Source organism: Dendropsophus ebraccatus, chromosome 1, assembly GCF_027789765.1.
Source record: "Dendropsophus ebraccatus isolate aDenEbr1 chromosome 1, aDenEbr1.pat, whole genome shotgun sequence".
NCBI lineage: Eukaryota > Metazoa > Chordata > Amphibia > Anura > Hylidae > Dendropsophus > Dendropsophus ebraccatus.
Genome location: NC_091454.1, coordinates 59575769 through 59584296, shown reverse-complemented (window position 1 = coordinate 59584296; position 8528 = coordinate 59575769). Strand labels below are relative to the sequence as shown.

The 8528-nt window shown below is 41.4% G+C and overlaps 1 pseudogene; it reads right to left on the bottom strand.

The window, feature by feature from the left end:
• Positions 1–1570: 1570 nt before the first annotated feature.
• LOC138782718 (kinesin-like protein KIF3A) overlaps positions 1571–8528 on the bottom strand; it is a 65803-nt pseudogene continuing 58845 nt past the window's right edge.

Below are 8528 nucleotides of genomic sequence, written 5' to 3'. Positions count from 1 at the left end.
GGCATTGCCTAGTACTCAACAGCATTCTGAATACAGGGGAACCCCTACCCCACTCTTGTATAAGTTTTAGTCTCCATCATAATGAGCCCCGCTGGGCTTGTAGACACGCTATAAATTGTACGTTGCAGGGGTGAATATAATGCACTGCATACAGAGCACAAGAGGCAGCTATACAAGTAAGTGTCTGTTTGAATTGCACCTTGTTCACATTTAATTTCTACAATTTTATAACTGTATAACAGAGGTTACATTTTAAGCCACTGGGGAAAATGGGGAATATGAGCCAGTTCTATAGAATTGATCTGAACCGAATTATACCTCCCAGCAAGGCGTGGGGCGAACACACAATTGTTTTTTTATTAATGTGGGGGGCCCAGACACTTTGGTTGTATGGGGCCCCGAAATTCCTGATGGCGGCCCTGCATACAGCAGCTGATAAAGATTATAAGTACTAGAAGACTTGAGGCAGCACGGTGGCTCAGTGGTTAGCACAGCAGCCACTCTGGGGTCTTGGATTCAAATCCCACTAAGGGCAACATCTGCAAAGAGTTTCTATGTTCTCTCCGTGTTTGCGTGGGTTTCCTCCGGGTACTCCGGTTTCCTCCCACACCCAAAAACAAACATTAAGTAAATATAAAAAAAAAATAAAAATAAAATAAAATTTTTTGAATAGAAGTAAATTACAAATCTCTGGCCTTTCCTGGTCCCAGTTGATTTGAAAGAATTCTTTTTTTTTTGCTGAACTACCCCTTTAAAACTGTGTTCCTACACTGTAATTGGGCCCTAAAAAATTGCCCAAAAAACAATTGTATTCTATTACATTTAGTGGGAAAAACACATTAACCTGTCAGTGTCCGCCAACACCTGGCAGCCCATAAAATAAACAGCAGTAGGCAGTTGGCACCGTCCATTGTGTAGTGGTTGAGTCTGGTTACTGCAGCCCAACTGCCATTGAAGTTAACCCAGCGCCAACTTTACACAGCCAACTGCTTCTGAACGTTCAATCTGTATGTGGTGTAAGAGGTGCTGTGTTTTTTTTTTTTTTTCACATTACATTTAAAAAAAAAAAAAATTTAAAAACCTAGTAGCCTTTTATAAATTCCTTCCTGCAGGTCTCCTATTATTTACACTAACGTTCTGAAAATGTATACAACATGTTGGTGTTACATTCAGAATTACAATGTAAAGAAGTGATATCCATCCATTTTATACTGATGATATCAGATTTTATCAAAAATAATCAAAGTATATCCCCTTTCCTTCTTTGCAGGAAGCGTTCATCAAAACCAGAAGCCGTAATTGACTCATTGCTACAGTAGTGGTTTTCTGGCCTGAACCATGAAGAACGCTATTGGCTGCTGGCAGAATAACGGCCCGAAATGGAGTTGTCGCCCTGTGTAAACTGCAAGAAGGCAGATTGTAATGGACACCATGGGGGAGATTTATCGAACATGGTGTAAAGTGAAGCTGGCTCAGTTGCCCCTAGCAACCAATCAGATTCCACCTTTCATTCCTCACAGACAGTGTTTCACTTTCCACCATGTTTGATAAATCTCTCCCTATGTGTTTCTCAAGGAAACAAGCCTGGTACAGTATGATTCCCTATAACATGAAGAAGTTTGACCAGAGGTATATGGTTTACAAGCTGATGGCACAGGGCACTGAACTGCAGAGCAGGATGATAACTGAGCAGTTCTAATGTTACCTGATATTCCTGTGGAATAAAATTATCAATGATGATCATCTGAAGCCGGAGCTCACGACTCAGCTGCCTGATATTCTCCAATAACCCCTCGATTTCTCTTTGGTGTTCTTGTTGTAGGTCGGCCATCTATAAAAAGTGAAGGGTAGCACAGTTCATTATTTGTAGAAAACCTTTAACCCTTTCTGGACCAGGCTAATTTTCAGTTTTGCGCTTTCGTTTTTTCCTTCTTGTGCTTAAAAGGCCATAGTGCTTGCATTTTTACACCTACAGACCCACATAAGCCCTTATTTTTTGCGTCACTAATTGTACTTTGCAATGGCAGACTTAATTTTTTCAAAAAATATGCAGCGAAACCAGAAAAAAATTATATGTACGCTGAAATAGAGAAAAAAACACACCATTCTTTTACTTTGGGGGGGGCTTCCTTTTTATGACGTGTGTCCTATGGAAAAACTGACATGTTATATGTGTACCTCAAGTCAGTGTTAACAAATATATGTTCCTTAAAATCCCTCTATTCCCATGCTTATAGCGCTTTTATCCTTTGGTCTATGGGGCTGTGTGAGATGTCATTTTTTGCGTCATGATGGGTACTTTCTATCGTCACCTTGATTACGCATTTTTTTTGCGCTTACACCATTTACAGTACGAGATCAGGAATGTGATAAATTAATATTTTGAGCGATTACGCACGCAGCGATAGCAAACATGTTAATTTATTTATTTTTATTTATAACATGGGAAAAAGGGGGGTGATTCAAACTTTTATTAGGGGAGAGGGCTTTTTATTAATAACACTTTTTTTGTTTTTTACTCTATGTCACGGTGGGGCGATCCACACCACTAGACACCAGGGAAGGCTAAAATAAAGTATTTAGATGCAGCTGTCAATCCGGAAGGGTGTCCGTGTCTAATGAAAGTCTACGCATCCGGAAATATGTCCGGATTTCCTGATAAAAAGTTTTTTCCGGACATGTTAAGAGGGCGTTAGCAGTGTCTCCTACTAAAAGAAAAAAAAAAAACTGGATGCTATACATTCATAATGTTGTATGAAACCAAAATAGGCCATAGAAAGAAAGCTAGGAAGCATATCCATGTAATGGAGGTGGATGGGAGTGTTACTGTGATGGGTAATTCAAAACCTAGTCATTTGCCATCACTTCTTATAATGAGAATGTTCAAGCATAAGACATTACATGAGTGTACATTCAGCGATGCATCATCACTATCTGGAGGAAAGCTCTGAGTCTACAATAAACCAATTTCCTATTGACATTTTGATAAATGATTTAATGTCTGATCTTAATCAAAGCAACAAAATGCGTACTCCCCCCCCCCCCGCCCGACCTGGAACGCTTGAAAGGCATAGTGACTTCTAATGCCTTTAATTGTACAAAGTGTAATAGGGATCTCGATAAAACAACTTTCTATATTGATCAGCTTATTGCCACTGGTTTCGCTTTATATAGCCCCCAGTGATAAGCTAGGGGAAGGTCCAAAAAGACATGTATTTCCGTGCCAGCACAAGTTACAAACCACCGTTGCAAGTGTCCAGGAGATGGAATCTTCTTGTTAGGTGCCCAGAGTGCTTTGTATTGAGAGAATTCTCTCAGCTATGAATGAGCGTTAGCAGTTTCCTGACTGGATGCTACAGCTATCAGTCATCACTGAGAGGGCAGGCCAGGAGCAACACCACCTGGGCACTAGCGGCAGAGGTGGCACAACATTAGGAATGGTTGGACTTCCCTCCCAGACCTCTGTATAGGTGCTATCAAAACTGCCAGCAGGTCTCCACAAAATGGCCACCCATGTTTTACAATGCCATTGTTTGCAACACCTCTTCTCCTTGACCCTCTAGCAAGGGACCACATTCTATGATGTTCCACCAGAAAACTGCTTGTTCTTATGTGTAACAGGAAGTGGCCTGTCCTGTATCGGCTGACTTCCTGTGAATTACATAATTACAACACCAAACAGAACCCTCTGCCTTCCCCACCCGGCTCTATCTGTATGTCCTATTTGTAGAATACTCCTGCTATTTCTATTGTACTGATGCAAATCCATACACTGATTATTTGTACAATTATAAACTCCTCTGACTGACACTGCCAGTCTGTGTGCAGGTCCCCTAGTGTCCTGTCATGGAGCCTGACACTCATCTCCTGGTGCTAACGCTGGTGCACTGCACTGGACTGTCAAATCAGCAGGCTGTACTACCGGATCTGTCATGGCAGCTCTGAAGGCCTTCAGGATTCTGGGTGGTATGTATTGAACCCCTGTCTAGATCCCTTTATTGCTATTGATTGTGGCAGCTAGAATGTTAAGTGTCAGCTCCTGATGCACCCCAGACCCATGGTGTAATATACATAGAAAAAAGAATTTCGATCAAACTTTGTACAATGCTGGTGTAGTAGTTGTCTAAAAACACAAGTTATACACTTTTATAGTAATTAACCCATTAAGGTCAAAGCCAATTTTTGTTTTTGCGCTTTTGCTTTTTCCACTTTATGTTTAAAAGGCCATAGCACTTGCATTTTTTCACCTAGAGACCCACATGAGCCCTTATTTTTTGCGACACCAACTGTACTTTGCAATGACAAACTTTATTTTCCCATAAAATATGCAGCAAAACCGGAAAAAAATTATTTGCGCTGTCAAATTGAAAAAAAAAGGAATTTGTTTAAATTTCAGGGAGTTTTGTGTTTACGCCGTTCACCCAGGGGTAAAACTGACTTGTTATGCATGTTCCTCAAGTCGCTATCGATACCTAGATATGTGCATATGTGACTTTTTGATCGCTTTTTATTACATTTTTTTCTGGATTTGATGCGACCAAAAAAGCACAATTTTGCACTTTGGAATTTTTTTGCGCTGACGCCGTTTACCGTGCGAGATCAGGAATGTGATAAATTAATAGTTCCGGCGATTACGCACACGGCGATACCAAATATTTTTTATTTATATGTTTATTTATAAAATGGGAAAAGGGGGGTGATTTGGACTTTTATTAGGGGAGGGGGCTTTTTTATTAATAAAAACACTTTTTCACTTTTTTTTTTACATTAACTAGAAGCCCCACTGGGGGACTTCTATATACACAGCACTGTTCTCTCATAGAGATCAATGCTGTGTATATACACAGCAAAGATCAGTCACATCGGTGATAGATTGCACTGGCCTGCTGTACGCCATAGCAATCTGGAAGAACGGATGCGATCACGGGGGAGGGGGGGGGGGGGATCCAAACCACTAGACACCAGGGAGATTATGTATAAAACACTTCAATGCAGCTGTCATGTTTGACCTCTGCATTGAAGTGCTTAATTAGCCGGCGCAGCAACTGGACCCGTGCCGACTAATAGAGGCGCTCCCCGGCTGTGATCGGCAGTGAAGTGGCGCCGTTTAAAGCGGCGTCCCGGCGGGCCCTTTTTCTGAACTCCCCCTGCGTCACCATGACGTACTAGATACGTCATGGGACGCTAAGGGGTTAAACACTGGTTTAACATTTAACACCAAACTCAATTACAATGATCAATGTATATCTGTGGTCCAGCCACAATCTACAGCTACTGTAATATGGTCTTAAAGCATCAAGCAACACTGCAATAAATTATCTGAACAACTTGCCTCAGATTTTGCTGCCATTTACATGGTCCACACTTTCTTCAGTTTCTTGGTTTTACCCTGTGCCTCCTCCTGTAAGCTTGTGTATTTCTCCTCAATATCCAGCCGCTCTTGCTGTGCAAACACAAATATACCAAGAATAAATTGCAAAATTCCAAATAAATAAAAAGAGCTTTAAAGAGGACCCATAGCTAACCCAAAAAATGATATTCTAATAACAGGAGTGCACATCAGGTGATCGGCATGATAAACTCAGGGGATGTGTATTAGGCATACACACCCCTCAATGTAAAGCACCCATACCCCCAGACTGTATAATTATGCCCATCACCTAATAGTCACTCTCATTATTATAACTGCAGTATTCACAGTAACATCTAACATGTCGAAGATTCCCGATTACACCAGGTATCACTCCTGAGAACCACTGTAACCCAGAGATACACTGACCAGCAGGGACATCCGACTTGTTTACTCCATAGACTCTAATGAAGCAAATGAACTGAATCTGGAAAACTAGGGAGAGAAGTGCGCTCCCCTCAGGAGACCAAGCAGTAACTTTACAAAAGGGTCAAAATTTACTGCAAATAACAGTAACACTTTAAGTTATAGTGAAACTATAAACCCATGTAGAAATCGTAGTGAAGAAAGTGTCAATCCAGCACTACAGTAGTCAATTAAAACTTGTAGCTTTACTGCATATGAAAGGTTAAAACTCTATGACGGGAGCAAAAAAGAGCAGGACAACGCGTTTTGTCTGCATGTGCGCTTAATCAGGTCACCTTCTGCTCTATGATTTCTACATGTCTATAGGACAGGTTTGCGAGTATGCTTTGTGACCTGTACAAAGGGAGAGAGTAGGTTCAACTCTTATCGATATACTGGTGTCACCTTTTACTGTAAGGGCCCTATTACACCAACAGATGTCTAACAGATTATCTGACAGATTTTTTCAGCCAAAGCCAGGAATGGACTATAACCAGGGAACAGGTGTTAAAGCAAAGACTCCTTTGCTCCTCTTTTCAAATCCATTCCTGGCTTTGGTTAATAAAAATCTGTCAGACTTCTGTTGGTGTACTTGGGCCCTAATTCTGCACACATCACTTCCTAGCAGTCACCTCTTTATCATCACAGACAGAACACAAAGTCTCAACGATTTAGGCTTAGTGGTCAGAATGAAAGTTGCATGATTTAACGATCATTTTCTATTTTCTGATGACAAATTCCCTTTATGTTATTAATTAAAATGCATAAACTCATGTGATGGCTACTGCTGTGACTTGATGAAGATGAATAATGATGATGAAGATGATGATTAATATTATTATTGTAGATGGTAACACTGTTCATTTCCCCATGGCCTCTATTGGGCAATAACTCCTAACCACAAACCTCCTTTTCTTCCAGCTCTCTTCGCAGCTTCTCCGCTCTCCTTCTTCGCTCTTCAAGCTCCTGATTTGATTCATCCAATAGTTTCTCCTGTTCCTCTGCCTTGGCCAACAAATCTACCCCTCCAACGATAACCTTTCTCGGAGAGACTGATGTTCCTGTCTACAAGAAAAAGGCAATAAGAACATTACATTTATGACCTGTACACCTGCTCCCACATTAAGAATTTTGGAAAGTCAGAACAGCAGAATGCATATTTGATAGATTCCATCCCCTCCTCAGTTGATCTTGATGGACATGTGTCTTTTTTCAACCATGCTAACTACGGGTATGTGCAAACTAAGGAAATTTACGGAAAAACAGTCACGGAATCCGCCGATCGCGTTCAATCTTTGGACAGACGGCGGAATCCGCCCACGCATAGAATGGAGTCTATGACACGGGCGGAGACATGTGCTCCCACCACAGTCAGCGAGCAGCAGATTCCGCAACAGATTTTCTGTCAAATTTCCTCAGTGTGCACGTACCCTACATAAGCAAAATTTTTTAACATAAAGGGCTACATGTATCATCCGGCGAACGGATGATTTTCGGCGGAAAGTGCCGATTTGCGTATTTTTTTATACGCAAATGGCCGATCTGCGAATAAAATATTCGCAAATCGGCACTTTCCGCCGAGTACGCCAAGGGGGCGGAAAGGGGGCGTGTAGTGGGCGGAACGGAGGGCGCGGACTCAGAGTCCACGCGATTTACCACCCGTTCCGCCCAAATGTACGCCGAAAACCCACTCCAGTCCTCAGCTGGCGTAGGTTTTCGGCGGTGCGCACTGGCGCGCACAGGATTTATGTAGAGGCAGTCCGCCTCTACGTAAATCCCCGTAGCGCCAGAGCTGCGGGGGCATTTATAAGTCCGGCGTAAAAAACGCCAGACTTAATAAATGCCCCCCAAAGACTCTAATTCCTGGGTTTATCGGTTGCAGAGCAAGCCGAGCTTGCATTCATGACCTAACCCTTCCCAGCCTTCCTCTGGGTAAGTTAGCAACAAACGCCAATGACTGCAGAGCTTGCAAACATCAATGAGAAAACTACTGTACTGGACTCACACAGACCGAGTCCCCTCAATCAATTCTTATAATCAGAGACACCAGAATCTGAAATCTGATGGCAAAGATAAAAACAACTTTGGTTTAAAAATAAATAAATATCAAGGGAACTATAAAAAAAAATACTGATAGACTGCAAGTGATAAGCAATGACAAATAACTAAAGTGTCAGAACGAGAAGGTTTCTTGGGAAATGAAAAGTGTCTGTGCTTTTTTATTTTTATTTTTTGACATGATGAAAATTTGGTGCAGATTTTTGGCTGTGATACCAGTAAGCATGTGAATGGGATCTGCATACGCTGTGTGAAGAATGTGGTTCCTATACATAGTTTTTATATTTACTTCTGCCACAAACTGTTTTGTAGTATACAAAGAATTATAAAAAAATCCAATTACTTTAGGGAGGAACAAGTATTGTTTAATAGTAAGAAAAGAAAAGCTATTGCAGAGCTCTATTACCCATATGGGTGACAAGGCTGAGGCCTACTGATTCTGCATGGAGTTTAACCCCTTCACTGCTCAGCATCTTTTCATTTATGCACATTGTTTTATCTCCTTATGTTTAAAAGTTCATAGCACTTGCATTTTTTCACCTCAAAACCCACACAAGTCCTTTTCGAGACACTAAGGGGGAGATTTATCAAAGGGTGTAAAATTAAGACTGGTGCAAACTACCCACAGCAACCAATCACAGCTCCTGTTTCCTTT